Here is a 14,438-nt window from a genome sequence, read left to right as displayed (position 1 = left end):
GCTCTCTATCTGTGTCACCTTAGGCCATAGTTTTTAAAAAAAGATTTTCAAACAAGTAACAAATATTTTAGAATAAGTTTGAAGTTGTTTGATAAGCGATAACAAATGCTTGTTAATTCTTTTAAATCAATTTGTTTGTTCTATTGAAATTACTCGAGTTTGAAAGATCTTGACGACATTTTGTTTCAATAATAAGAAACATAACGCGTGACAAGCGTTCAATCAAACGATTTCTACAATTGTCGTTTGTTTGAGCGTCATAAAATGACTAACTTTTAGACATTGCTTTGGTTACTGCGAAGAACGTGGATTGCAATGAAACGGAGAAGACGAACATTTCTGCAATTCTACAAAGCTTGATAACTTTTTTTATGGATTAAGTAATATTGTACATACAGTTAGCGTTGGGAAAAGAAATCGAGGGAACCTCATTGTTTCAACCCTCGGATAATCTCGATTTATTTATAATCTTACTCTTTTTCTACATTTTTCGTGTCATAAATTTCATCGGAGATTAACGCTTTAAGGAGATTAACGCGAGGATAATCTCTCGATTATTCGAGAGTTAGTAACGAGGTTTGATAAAACTGATTCGCAACCTTACCTGTGATCGTTCATTCGTCCCAATTTTGTTAGAAGACGGTTCCTCGAGATTTTTATTATACCGTCGAACGTGCCTGAAAGTTTGCTAGATTTGTTAAACGATTTAAATGAGTTTTCGCTGGAAAAGCGCGTACTCTTATCCCTCGCGATCTATTCCCAGATCAGGAACTAAAAATAAGATAAAATCGAATCAAAATTATATTGTTAAAATAATAAATTCTAATTAAGCGTAGAATTCTGTTTCGATTAAAATCGATAAAAGTGATATCGCATAATATTAAAGTATCGGATGCCTTAAAAAATTTCTGTTTTGCACGCAAATATTCCAATTTACAAATTTCCAAGTGTTGCATAGCTTCAGTCGCTTAAAGAAAAATTCTCAGTTTCTTTCTGAAATTGTCGATTGCATCGAAGCGCATCGATTTTAGAATCGCGAGGGATGAAACTACCGCGCGATCGTTCGCTGAGTTATATTTTTCGCTGATTAGCCTTCGCAATGGAGGATGCTGATCGATAAGCTTGCGTGTTCCGTTCATGGATCGAAGATCAGCGACGCTGGTGTTTGTCCTAAGAACAAAGTCCACGTAATCGGGTTAATACGTTGATTTCTTTTCCGTTTCGAATCGAATCAACGGTGTACCGAGTACTTTTTGGAATTTTCTCCCCTAAAGGTTTCTCGATGATCCAGAATGGTAGCTGGAACTAGAACAATTGGTTGTTCCGTGAGAAACGTAGGTTCGAAAATGAATTTTTATTACATTCTTCGAACATCGATCCCTCCATTTGACGAAGTTTTATCAATTTTCCGCGAAAGTTGAATGTCTAGTATTATTATGTTAATTACTCTTCGCGCATTGTTATTCGTCGAAGCTGGTCTTTTTCTCGCTTTTGTCGATGTTTCGCCAAAATTGTCTCGATTGTAGAAACCCAAGAGAGCGCAATGCTCGCTCGTTGAATTTCCACATCGTGTATGGACGTTATTAAAGATCGTGTTACCAATTTTTGTACAGGTATTCCGCAATTTTCGGGAAAGCCTCGTTCGAGAATTGGAACTTTGTAATAGCGGAAATATATATTTTTTTATGAACAATGTAGATACAGCATTGTACATAGTAACGCGTAACGATTAATCTCTTTGCTGTGATTTTAATTGTCCTGTATATTTTTTTCAATGTCGTAGTACATATAAATTGATTTTAATGGGCAAAACAAAATTTCTACTTTTCTCGTTTAATTTCTCTCGCCTGATTTCCTATCGTCTCGGCAAAGGGATTAAACGAACGATTTCTGCGATCGAATCTCTGTCTACTTAGAAATTAGCGTTCTTCTTGTAAACGGCAGTTAATAGCTACAAATTAATCAATTAACGACTTGTATTACGATCTACGGAGATTCCGTCTCTCGTGTTATCTATTTCCCATTAAACAAATATATTATAACACACATATATACACATACTATGCACGTAAAGTAGTTTAAGGGCCGAAGCTCGTCGTAAAAGCAGTATTTTCATAAACGAAGTGATATTACTTTCATCACCGAGCACTCATCGATATTTCGTGAAACTTACTTTCTATTTTTCGATATCGTATATATATAAAGATGAGAGAATCTGTCGTTTGCGATGAGCCAACCGTGACAATTGAACAGTTTCAGTGCTCAAAATAATTAGAAAATTAATCCATCTTTTAATCATTTTTACGGCCAATTCATTTTTGACGCAAAAAGGAACAATCGAGGTGTCCTTTATCATTTTTCAATTTGAATTTTCGTTTTCGACGCAAGTATGATCGAAGTTGAATGAGAGAACGTACGTATTCTCGCGCTACACTCCGAAATTTTGATCATTTGTATCTGAAAAACGGAGGCTCAGATTAAAATGCGATATAGAATTATTCGATTTGCTTCTTTTTTTCTTTTTATCAGGAATGTACCTATCGCAATTTGTTTCGTAATTTCGCATAACGAGTTAGGAATTCGACGATAAATATCTAATTTTGTCATATCTGCTATCTGCTTCTTTCTGTTAGATCGCAAGGATACGCAATTTTCTAATTGTTTTAAGCATTTTAATTCACACCCGTGCAACGCGATATTGTAAATAAATTGTATCATCGATCGTTGCTTTTAGTATCTTTTCTTGTTCGAGTGGACATTGAACTCGGATCACTCGAACTTGCAATAGCGTGTTCTATTTTCGTAAATAGATTTACCAATTCGATCGGAACATGTAAAGACTATAGTTCTTACAATTAGATTCGTAAGACAGAAATCCGTGCGATTCGACGAATCGTAGAACAATTTGCAACGTCGTAAGCCGATTCGTATTTAACGATAGCGTGTGATGTTTGAATGGGAAACGATTGATCATTACGAATGTATCTAGCATTAACCAATAGCAACACGAGTGATCAATATCTTTTATTTTCTTTCTCTGCGTGTGTGTATTGCATGAATTGTTACCGATTTAGTTTGCGCAAACTTATCGATACGCGAAATTTGATCAGATTAAAATGGCGGGAATTCGCAGTCGATCTTTTATTCAAATTCGCACGAATTCGATTCGCGGTAATCGATGGCTGTTTTTCCCGACGAAATTCCCATTTCAATTGCACCTTCTCGATGAACAATTTTTTTTTTTTTTTTAGCAAACGCTATTTTACTCTCTTTTATCGTATTCACTCGGTAATTTCAGAGTATCGTTTATTATTATTTTCTTTTCTGTTATTTTTTTTATACAGTGATTTTCATTCCATTTTTAGGAATTTGTTCGCCTATTTGAATTTGTTCGAGCATTGCGCCTATTGTCGCGCTCGTTTCCAGGATATTTTAAACATACATATTTATAGAAAAATGTGTTCCACGATTCGACACAATTGAGGCTCTCTGTAATTCAAAATATCATTAGAATAATACAAATATTTCTCATACAAAATATATACAGGGTGGTGCACGATATTTCCACCATTTCCAGTAATATGACGCAGAAATGTTTCGAATGGAAGTTGATCAGCTTTCGATCGGCTGCAAACCGCGATATAAATAACTTGGAAGCCGATTGAAAGTTGATTAACTTTCTTGTCGGTTAATCGGTAATGTTTGAAAAATCGTGGCGACCAATTCGTGGGTCAGCCTGTATATTTATGTATAGGTATATATAAAATATCTAAAAGTTTTGTTATTTAATTTTTAAGTAACTTTCATTTGGAATTTACGTAGCACAATACTTGTCTCATTGTTAACGAGTACACAAAAAATTCCAATGAACAAATGGAGAAAAAGAAGGGAAGAAATAGATTACAGAGGGTGGCAGGGTAATTCAAGTAGAGATAGACTTGGTAAATGTCTGTGAAATTTTAATAAATCGTATCTGCAAATTTTACATTAGAATTTTATCAAATTTTGACGAAATTTAGCATTTTCATTGAAAAATCATTTTTTTCCTGCGATAGCAGGAATTACATAGATGCAAGTAATTTTATTCAAGACGTTTCTACGTTTCTATTATTATATCAGTATTTTACTATTATTATTGTTCTATGTTTAGACGTTTATTCCCATGGAATAAGTTTCAGTGACACGCGGCTATGATCGTAACTTATAACGATAATTTCGAATCTAATTTATATAATGGACAAGTTTCTAAAAACGGGGTCTATCTCATTTGCTAATTACTTTATACACGGTAAAAAGAAAAATAAAATATATATATATATATACATATAGTAACTGTAATTCACGTATACCTAAATAGAGTACTTAACGATCGCACGAATCAACGTAATCACGATATTTACATGAAATGTATAATCAGATAGTACGAGCCATGATATAGCAAAGTTCTAACGATCGTGTTTCGAGTGTCAGGACAATGAAGTTGACAGAAAAATACAACTATGCGTATAAGAATCTAAAAGCTCGGTTAAGTGTGTACGAGAACATTTTTGATATCGTCGTCCTTCATGTAACACGTCAAAATACAAATTTATATTTATATTACGATCTGTCTTTTATTTTTCAATTTGCATTAACGATGATTAATATATTTGTAGCTTCTCGATCTGTAAATGAAATAGCATCGATCGTTTTCTGTTTCACAATGTGGAACTCGGAAATAAAAGTACACATAGCGAATTTAATGTTTATTTAATATCTAAGTCTCGATAAATTTCCATGTAATTCCTATCATGTAACTCTTTTCGTGGAAAAGTTTAGACGCGATGTTAATCGTCGAAAACGGAATTTTCACCCGTTTTTTCACCCCTAATTTCTCTGCATAAAAAACGCTTTCAGTTTCAAGGATACTGTGGACGAAAGATTAATTTACAGCCTGGCTATATCGTGGCCTGTATTATACACCGTGTGCATGATCGAAACGCACTGCGCATCCGTAATTACTCGATCAAATAATTCTCGAAGTGCCATTAAGATCGTGCCGAACGCTCAGGTTTCCATTGTATTTTTTAATCGGACAACCGATCGGAGGGTAATTTCGCATTAAAAGTGACCTTTCTACTGGATGCTCCTAACACTTAAGTTAAGAATAACCGGTGTCCATAATCGTTAAGCATAACCGTAGCCTGATAATTATAGCGCGTCAAATTTTCCATTAAAGGTACTAAATAGAACCCTCACGATCTTTTCACCTCTATACGTATTATACTTCACTTGTGGCTAAAATGTGTTGTCACGGTTTTATACGTCGAGTTAGAAAATACACAAAGCGTTATACATACACAAAGAGGATGATTATCAGATAGTTCAGTGTCACACATTTTCGGATGGATTGTTTTAATACATAATCATATGTACACGTATATTCTTGAGACTTTAATAAAAGAAAATGTACACGAAGAAAACTGTCGGATCGATGATTTGTCTGTCTATTTGTTAAGATATTACAAAATCCCTGTAGGATCGTGATACGCGTGTTTGGTAAATTTATTATTCGTATCGTCCTTTCATTTTGCAAATCGCTGTATTAAAATAGCAATAGTCTTGCCAAATTACCAATTACCAAAAAAAAAAAAAAAAAAAAAAAAAAAAAAAAAAAAAAAAAGGAAGAATAGATGAGGATTAAAATAGTATGGATTTTTATCTGTAATTACGTTCGTATGTTTTGAACAAAAACAGTTCTTGCGCGCAGGCCACTTCATTAACCCGCCGATAGAAACGGTACTTTTTCCATCGGCTCGAACGACGACCGCGCTATGTTTTTCCATCGTCGTCTCTACGTCTGTGTACAGGCAGCACCGAGTGTTGTGATTAGCGGAACGCGAAAGATGTTATTCTTGTGTATGGCTGTTTGTCTTCGGTGCACAGCCTCCCACGAAGATCGTCTGAAACAGTAAAAGGCTCGATATATGTATACCATAGTGTAGGTGATGATAGCAAAACATTGTTTCGATCGAAGCTTAGGTAAAAACCGAGAAATGTGTTACGATAAAGCGATCCGTTGCTACGAATCGAATCTTTTCTCGCTTTAGTCTCGATGCTTCTCCCTTTGCGTGGTGCGTTTAGGAAAGCGATTCATGGAATTCGCACGAAAGAATTAAAAAGGTATATGACAAAAATATTCTGCACAAATCGCTGCATTGTAAATTTGGAAAATTTCTCAACAAATTTACGAATCAGAGATTTTAACCACGCTGATATTTTCAACGATTTACTATAAATTCTATATCAATGGTTTCTTCGTATTATCTACGTCCCATCGAAAAATTTATCAAGGAAATTGCCTGTTAATTGTAACAATTCCAATCCTCGTCCATGCGACTATAAAAATTGCTACTAAGCTCTTTGTATGGCAGTCGTTCGATGGTTGGTTCGGTTTACTGTCTTTCCAAAAGTAAGAAAAAAACGAAAAGGAAAGACAAAAGAGAGGAAAAAAAATCTACATCTGGGACTATCGTCCCTTTTTCCTCGCTTTTTCTACCGCCTCTTCGGAACACGTTTGAGCCAAAGTACCGCTGTTGTAAGTCGATTATCGTTTTATGGTAGGATTTTAGGTTTCCTCTCGCACGTTTCCCTCTAAAAGAAACTGTTTCTTCTTCCTACCTGACACGCGGGTTTTTCCAACGTTTTATTATACGACGACGGAATTCAGTGAAGCTTATCTTCCGCGTAAGTTCTCGTGGCGATTACCTGCGAACCAACCAACATGGTAACCCCGACCGAATACGCGTGGTCAGGGTCGATCTGTATTATTTTTCCTTCTACGCATTTCATTTACGATACTTCTCCCTTCGGAGAGTTCTTCTTCCCGGCAAATAATCCTGCACTTTGTTGTTGATCGCTAATCACTTTTTCACGTGCACGCGGTTTAACTACGCACTCGGTTGGACAACGACGATTACAACGAATATATTTCCCCGGCCTTTTTAATTTTCCTTTAAAACGGTTGCGTTCGTAAATCTATCGCAGATGTTCTTCCTTCGTCCGAAAGATGTTGGACGACTGCGGACATTTATGAATTCGTAGCCGATTTCGAAAGGCAAACGAACGTAACATACAGAAACGTAGGAAACATCGAAAGCATAGCGTTTATTGTGATTCACATTGGACGAAATAAATTTTTATTTCAATTCCGTGTGTCCGATTGAGTCTGTAAAAATAAGAATTCGCTGTTTATTCATCCCGATAAACTTGTTCCACGTTGTTCTAAATACATTTTTCCTGCCTGTATGACGCGCAAGTACGATCTGGAAAAGTGCAGCGACGATTATCGTCGAGTCTCGCCTCCGTAACGTAATTCCTCGTTCCACCCACTTCCGGCAGCCACGCAGTCGAGAGCACGAGGATCGATATTTCGCGAGGGCAGCGGCCCGTGGGAGTATGGTTCCCCGGATAATTGAAAGCCGTCGTAAAATCGTGCGAGTCATCGTGCACGAAGGCGTACAGAACGGGCTGATATTATTAAAATTGACTGAAACAAGAAGGGGGTGAGTTGTCAGTCGAGAAATCGCTGCCAATTCGAGCCGTTTGATCGGCCACGCTCATCCAACACCTGCTGTCTCTTTCCACGTGCTCATCGATCGTTCTTTACTTCGTGTTACACCCTTAACAATTTTTACGTCACGTAACGAGAGTCTGATTCGTCTGGTTTTTCAAGAGACACGTTCAGGTATCGAGATTTTTCGCCAGATCTCGGTAGAAAAATAGCTGGTTAGAGAAACAGGGTTACTCTTTAAGATGGTAAAAGATAGAAATTCGATCTTTTATCGATGGTAAATGATCGTTACGATGATCGGTAACGTTAATTAAATTGCGGCTACCGATTGACGCGACGTCGAGGGTTGGCAACTAAGCGATTGCGTATTTTAAATAAGGAAAATTCCAAATTTTTGCTTAAAAACATAGCTCCATTCGATTAGGTATTGTTCGTTTTCGTCGATGCCCTTTTGCCATCTTTCGGGCAGTGTCATAATTCCATGTTCATAAAACTTGATTTTTGCCAGCAAGAAACTGAATTAAATGTGAGTTTACATTATCATCGTCATGAAAAATTTTATTGGGATGGCGCAAACGACCGATTTCAGTCGCCAAAGAATGTCACGGAACGTCTCTCGTTTGGCAAAAACACGTAAATGCAGGGATTAATGGATATTCTTAAAAATGACGTCGATGAAAATTTTTATCTACGCTTTCCGTTTTGATTAAAAATGTTTCTCTCTAACTGTCCTAATCTTAAAACATCTTGCAAAGTTGAAGAAAATCTGACAAATAAAGATAAACCTCGTCCCGTCTAATCTTATTGCGTGTAAGAAAATATTCTCAAAAGTTACACAATGAAATATCTCTTAAGGACGAGATGGTATTCGCAGTGAAACTCAATCGGAAGAAGCAGAAATGCCGTCGATCCAACGACGATAATCTGTTTATTATCCGATAAGAAAAGTTCGAACGAAAGGAGCAAATAGATGGAATTTTCTATTAGGTTGTCCGAAAAGTTTCTTTCGTTCTATGAGGAAATAATAAACGCGCGACGTTTTTTCTTTTATATTATTCTCTCGAATTACGTACGATCCGTTTTGTTCTGTCGAGATAGACACCGCGACATTTCACAGAGTTGCTTTCACGTTTGTATAAAAACGCACTGTTGTAAAAAACACGTCTGCGAAAGGAAGACACTTTTCGGACAACCTAACACTTTGACTATATTCGATGACAACAGCGATATCACGGGACATAGGATAGCTGTAACGAGTGAAACTTCGAAGGAAGAAGAAAGATAAAAAGGTGGAAAATAAACGAGAGGAAGGAAGCTTTCGCGTTTCGTTTCCACCGATTCCTCGTCAATTAAATAGAAATGTGTTTTCCACCGGTCGTTCGTAGGAAGTATCGGTGTGTTCGAGAAGAGGGGCATGGGAATGAGTAACGAGGCAGAGGAACGACGAAAATCAAACGTTTTTCAGGTTTGGCCTGATGGCCTGCTTAAAACTTTTACCTTTCGCGGTACGTTTGCACGGAAACGATGAAACGGAAATTTAACGAAAGATCGGCACCCAGGGGCTGAGGGTGCGCGCATACATACACACACACACACACACACACACACACATACTAGCGACGTTCTTGTTTGTACAATCGATTCCGAAGCGTGCTGCTTTTATACACGCGCCCCGCGACACAGGATCGCCCTTTCTCGTTGGAAAATATCGAAAAATCTTCGGCCGTTCGTTTCCTCGAACAAAAACTTTGTTGTACCACGAATTTAATTAGTCTTATCGCCGGTAGTTATCTCATTTGCTTTTCTCCGTTGTTTGAACTAATGGACGGGGTGATAGCCGCGAGGATAGCTAGCCATAATTTTTATCCAAATTACTTGCAATTTAAAAACGATAACGGTTTACGGTGTTTTACGATGTTTTGGTTATTTAATAGACGGTACTTTTATTGACGGTAGGTTTAATAGACGGAAAAGGGTTAATAGACGGAAAAGGATTAATAGACGGAAAAGGGTTAATAGACGGAAAATTCCTGTTGGTAAATTACTTGGTTCTTGGAAATGTGGGTTCGCAAAGTTTCTACCGGAGATTAAGATTTTTGTTGTCGTTGAAGAAATACAAATGGGATATCGTAGGATAATATGGGAATGTCGTTTAATAAATCTTTCTTTGTATCCCTAGCTACGTATATATCCTGGTTTTCAGCGTTTCAAAGAACAATGAAAAGATAGTTCGGTGAATCGAGTAATTACATGGAGGAGAAAGAAAAGGAAATGGCAAAATAGTGAAAAGGTAGCGAGGGACAGGATCGTAAAAGAAGTAAAACTTCTATAAATATTTTTGTATTTGTGATAATATTTTTGTGGTTCGTAAGCAGATGATAAATTACTCGTTGAAAATTGTAAATAATACCAGTGGTGCAAATATTAGATGAATCTTGTAGGTTGGTCGATTAAAGGTGCTTGCAAGACTCGTGGAAATAAAAGCGCACAACTAATGAAGATGGAACATTAAACATGTTCAATATTAGCGATCAAATATTTATAAAGAAATGTTTACTGGAACGTATGTACAGATTCTCTGAATCGATGTTTGCGTTAGTGTAGACCTGTTTTCTCAACGTGTTAGGAAATATCGTCGCAGTGTTCGTACTTACTTGTTTTATATATTTTCCCTGCTAATACCTGTACGATTTGTTTTAATTAGTTCTTAACTCGATATTTCCACTAATCACACGTGCTGATAACCGATACCGCTGACAAATATTAATCAATTAATTACAGAAAATTATATTTCCATCGTAGAAAATTACGAAATTACGTAAACTTTACGTACGAATTACGACTACGGATTGTATAAAAATAGCTAATATTATAAAATAATCTTGAATGCTAGACGATTTTCCGTTATCGATCGTCTAAACGTATTAAGTCGTCCTTCTTCTGTCTTTCTTTCGCAAACGTGCTTTTACAACAGTGCAGCTTCGTACAAACGTGAAAGTAAATCTGCGAAACAGAACAAAATTGATCGTACGTAATTCGACGAAATAATATAAAACAATAAACCTTGCGTCTATTATTTCCTCTTAAAACGTTAGAAACTTTTCGCACAAACTAATACTGCTGTAGATGTTTATGTAAAGGGGACGTAGGTACGCGAGGACTGATGACGAGATTACTTGTTGTTGTAACCGTCGAACATATTTAAAGCGATAAATTAATACACAGCCGTAAACGCGAGCCGTTAGTACGAAGTATAAATCGCAAAATAAAATCGCGGAATATATACTCGTAAATGCTCGTCGCGTAACTCGATAGACGCTCGTTAGATACTCGATATGTACTGTCGCTCGCGATCGCGTCCAGGTTTTATACAGGTCAGGACATTCGAATTCGTCTTTATTCGACGGTTGCTTATAGCGGTGACATTGTTTCGTCCGGATTCTATTTGTTCTTACGTTACTTATAATCTAACGGTCTTGATACTCCGAGGCAAGACAACAACATGATTTGAATTGTCCTCTGACTTATGTGCCGCTACGCTAATCGCCTTTCCCATGCAAAATATTAAGAAACGACTTGCTGTATTATCTCTAATTCGTAGCCAAAAATTATTATCGCTATCTTATCGTAGAAAGAAAAAGAACAAAATATTCTACATTTGCTACACGATGTAACACATTATTCTCAGATTAAAAACTTCTTTGTCATGGTCAGCTTCGATGCTCGTCCATCGATAGTCAGCCAACGATGAACAATTCGACTCAATGAATAACAAATTCGAAAGACCGAAGAGTACAAAGTGTATGTGTACCCAGTAACCGAATTTGTCCTCGTTTCCAGAAAATCGATAACAAAATAGAGAGAAAATTATAAACAAAAGTGTTTACTATGTGACTAATGTCTCCCGTGGAAATTTGACGTTGAATAAGATAACATTGTTTATGAAGAAAACTAGGATTTTACGCCGTATTTGTTATTTGGTCATCGAGTTTGTTATTTTTAACGGGTTACACAATTGGTTAAAACCTTTGGCCCCCTTGAATCACTCACCTTTTATACATAGCCCATGACTAGTTCTTCCTATTGTATTCATTACGTTATTTATCATCGTGTTGTTCATCGTCTATTTTATTTACCTGTCAGCCTGTCGAACTTTCAACCGTGATGATACATAGAGTGTCAGTCCTTTCAGCAGTTTGAAGTATCGTTGTCAATTTGTCCTATTACTTAACGGTAGGCCAGAAATGGACATTTATGTGAGAAATATTTATGGTTGGGATTATATGAGTTTGTAAAACTTAAAAATTTTACGATATTCGTTGAGTTTCTTTTTCAATTTGCCTAATTTGTTTTTGTATGGAAGACTCATAAAAAAGAAAATTACCTGTCCCTTTCGCGATATCAAATTCGATAAAACTCTCCGTTCCTAACACGCTCGATAATACTCTTCGTCCGTAATACATTTTTTTGCCACCTCATCCGTTTTTTTATTTCACAACGACGAAACACGACGATCAGTTTATGACTCGGCGAATGAAACTACAAACCTGGTTTTTTAACCGCTTTCAAACTCCCCGAAAAAGGGCCACTCCGTCACAAAGTGGACTTTCATTTCGTTCGTCGAATTTGCTTTTCTCAGTAGCAGAGAGAAAGAAAGAAAGAAAGAAAGAAGACAAATCGTCGGAATAATTCTATTCGGTGTAGAGCTGTGGAATACACCGTTTACAGGTTAAAAAGTTTGCGCAAACGATTCGAAGGTACGAGATCCCGATGTCTGGCAGACGTCGTCGAGCAATTGTGCTCTATTGATCCTTCCAACGACTCGGTTATTACTTGCAAATATTTACCGATTTCCCGCAATGACAAACAACCGACTAGCGTCGCGATTTTCGACGAGCTTTGCCCACGCTTTCCAGCTATTTATACTTTCTGCACCGAGAGATATATCGCTCACGTCGTATTGAAACTAAGATAATAATGGGGAAGATAAGGCGGCGTAGATAAAACCGAATTATCGTGATATTTTTGTTCCGTGAATATCAATAGGTTCGAAGTTCTTCGGGATAGGTACATACATGTAACATAATTGTATCAGTCCGATGGTTCACGAAGTAAAAGTGTTTCACTTCGAAGAATATTAACCTCGTGACGTTCTTTCGGCTGCTTTCATTATTTTTTACTTAATCGGCTTTTCGTATTGTTAGGAAATTTCTTCGGTTTGAAAATAGTATGGAAGAATCGATTTTATCGATTTTATATCGAGCTCCGTTTAACACGTTCAAAGTTTTGGTATTTTAGTGAAACGAAAGCACGACGTTTGGGATAAAAATTCAGAGGATTGCGAAAATCTATAGATCGATGAAAGATCGATTCGACTGAAAGCAATATTTATCGTGATTTTACGCGGAATTACTTTTAATGAATTTTTAATGTTAAGTAAATTTTGCTAAATACAGAAGCATTTTATTAAAGTAGATTAAAATCTCGTTTTATCGATAAACTGAACAGTGTATTAAAATTAAATATACGATACATCGATTACTTGCCGGCATGCGTTTAGCATATTTTTCTACATAAACTCCCTCATCTTTAACCGATATTATTAATACTATATTATTATAATATTATTGCAATTATTAATATGAACCAAAATACACTTTAATTAGTCTTTTAACTTACCCAGAAATTTCTATAATCGTTCGATGAAAGATCGACGGAGGTGAATAAATTTTACCAATAAATCTGTCATTTCTTTACTACAGGAAACGAACAATGCGAAAGAGAAAAATTACAGCGACAAAAAAAAAAAAAAAGAAAAAAGAACGCGCAGATAAATAAATAATTATTTTATTTCTATTAATTAGAACAGAAAATATCAGCAGTTCACCCAGGCAATTCCTTTCCAACGATTATTCTAATTCTTTCGAGTAGTTCGATCAACGGTCACATGCATCTAATAACGCGACACGCGTGTCTATTCCCACAAAACGCGACGAGAACAGTATCATTCTCGACCATAAGCGTCGTTTCCAAAGACCCTCGAGCCCCGACAAAATTACACGGGGATGAAAACAGTGTGGAAGAACGATCGGAGGAAGGGCAGACGTAAGTGGATGCAGGACGAAATTGAGTCACTTAAAAAACGATACACCGCGTGTGCTTTATCGTGGTCGAGGCGACGCAGACCGAGCCCTCGAAGGAGTCACGTGCTGTGCGTGCTTCGTCGAGCTTTCGCCAGATTTGCGGCCCTCGAGATCGACCGTCGGCCTATCTACGACCAGGACGAGCCGAGCTACCCCCCGGATTCGGCCCCTGGCAAAAATAATAGACTCGTCGCACGTTCTCGAGGATCGTGCTGCCGCGAAGAATCGTGCAACGGGGATGAATCTTGGTTAAAGCGAATCGTCGAAGTGATTGGAAAATTGCTTCTTCTTTATGGCGATGTTGGCACCGGTCGAAGGCAATGAATTTATATAACAGCGTGCAAGGTACACAGATACGAATGGAGCTTTTGCACGATGGTTCATCAAAATGAGCGATGAAAAGAAAAGAAAATACAAAGGTATTTAATTGAATCCTTCGGAGAATCGTGATAATTAGCATTTCTGGTAGAAGGTCTGTCTTTTATACTACCTTTTTACCATCTCTTTTTAATCGAATCTTTTTGGGAATAATATTGCACGTTGCAACTGTAACGTTGAATTTATATTTTACCAATTGCATGCAGTGCAACGTGAGAATATTGTTTTTTGACAGATGACTTTTATTTATCTTCTACTCGTCGCCTATATTCGTATCAATGTTTCGCACGAGTATAAAATGAAAATTGCGAGTAAAAAGTGTAATAATAAAATTTGTATCTATCGCGAACGAACGAGCGTGCGAA

The 14,438-nt window shown here is 36.9% G+C and overlaps 1 long non-coding RNA gene across 1 annotated transcript; it reads right to left on the bottom strand.

Moving 5' to 3' along the window:
• Positions 1 to 3,942: 3,942 nt before the first annotated feature.
• LOC110119583 lies at positions 3,943 to 12,079 on the bottom strand. The gene is made up of 2 exons (XR_007225215.1): positions 7,610 to 12,079; positions 3,943 to 7,528 (listed from the first exon to the last, which is right to left on the bottom strand). It is a non-coding gene; the product is annotated as an uncharacterized LOC110119583 (long non-coding RNA).
• Positions 12,080 to 14,438: the final 2,359 nt, after the last annotated feature.

Source organism: Bombus terrestris, chromosome 9 (assembly GCF_910591885.1).
Source record: "Bombus terrestris chromosome 9, iyBomTerr1.2, whole genome shotgun sequence".
In the NCBI taxonomy this organism is placed as follows: Eukaryota; Metazoa; Arthropoda; class Insecta; order Hymenoptera; family Apidae; genus Bombus; species Bombus terrestris.
Note: the sequence above shows the minus strand (reverse complement) of the source record. Positions and strands in the feature narration are given on the sequence as shown.